The sequence below is a fragment of the Lactuca serriola genome, chromosome 8 (assembly GCF_051521515.1).
Source record: "Lactuca serriola cultivar US96UC23 chromosome 8, Lser_US96UC23_V15, whole genome shotgun sequence".
Lineage (NCBI taxonomy): Eukaryota > Viridiplantae > Streptophyta > Magnoliopsida > Asterales > Asteraceae > Lactuca > Lactuca serriola.
The window spans coordinates 266,094,832-266,096,091 of record NC_136415.1 but is presented as its reverse complement, the minus strand read 5'-3'; the positions used below and the strand labels follow the sequence as shown (position 1 = coordinate 266,096,091).

Sequence of the window (1,260 nt, the reverse complement as noted above, 5' to 3'; positions counted from 1 at the left end):
AGGACGCATGAGGATACTGGACCAGGTATTGTGCAACACACCATTCCGGCGACAACAAACTTTGAGTTGAAGGGTCACATACTCGCCCAACTGATGGACATCCCATTCTATGGGAAGGATCATGGAGAGGCATATAAACACATTGACGAGTTCAACGACATAGCCGATTACTTCAACATTCAAAATGTGCTGCACGAGATTGTGCTACTTAGGATGCTACCGCTTACATTCAAGGGTGCCACGAAGGATTGGTTGAAAGCACTTCCCCCAGGATTAATAACCACATGGGCAAAGATGCGTGGAGAGTTCATTCAATAGTTCTGCCCCCTCGAAGATTTCAAAGTTAAAGAAATCAATCACCAGTTTTGAACAACAAGGAGGTGAATCACTCTATGAAGCATGGGAAAGATACAAAGGATTGCTGAGAAATTGTCCACAAAATGACCTCAATGTGCAACAGGAAGTCTCCATTTTCTATGATGGGGTAAATGTGACAACCAGACAAGTCCTTGACTCCCAAGGACCAATCATGAAGAAAGCACCAACTGTGATAAAGACGTTGATTGAAAAATTCTCTAAACACTCAAGAGCATATCATAATCCTTGAAATGACACGACTCGAGGGATAATGAATGCAACTTCAGATGATATGGCGGCGGTTATGGCTAAATTGGATAGCATGGATCGTAGAATGACAAAGATGAACCAATCCATCCATGCTATCCGTGTGGGGGTGTGACAACTATAGCGGGCCTCATTTAACGAAATACTGTGACCTTGACGAGAATGGAAGCCGAAAGGCGCAAGTGTGTTATTCAAGCAAGGATAGATTTGATGAAGATTGGAGGAAACCTAAGAAGGAATGGCTACTGTATGACGAGCACAAGAAGGCAAAGGAGGAGAAATACAAGCAAAAGGCGAGAGGGTTTTATCAAAAGGAAGAGCCGGTACCAAAAAAGAAGACAGATTTTGAAGCCATGCTTGCCCGTTTCGCATCCTCATCCGAAAAGAGACATGATGAGACCGATGCTGCAATAAGGGATTAGCAAGCTATGATGAAATATCAACAAGACTTAATGAGGAATCAGCAAGCTTCGATCCTCAACATCGAGAAGTAACTCGGGCTACTTGAAAAACAATTCAATGAAAGGTCACTGGGCAAACTTCCAAGCAACACCGAGCAAAATTCGAGAGGGGCGCATATAAATGTTGTGACAATAAGAAGCGGTAAAATAGTCACTCCTCTGAACCCAATCCCGA

The 1,260-nt window shown here is 43.3% G+C and overlaps 1 non-coding gene across 1 annotated transcript; it reads right to left on the bottom strand.

The window, feature by feature from the left end:
• Positions 1–340: 340 nt before the first annotated feature.
• Positions 341–447, bottom strand: LOC145071596 (small nucleolar RNA R71). The gene has a single exon (XR_013690601.1). It is a non-coding gene; the product is annotated as a small nucleolar RNA R71 (small nucleolar RNA).
• Positions 448–1,260: the final 813 nt, after the last annotated feature.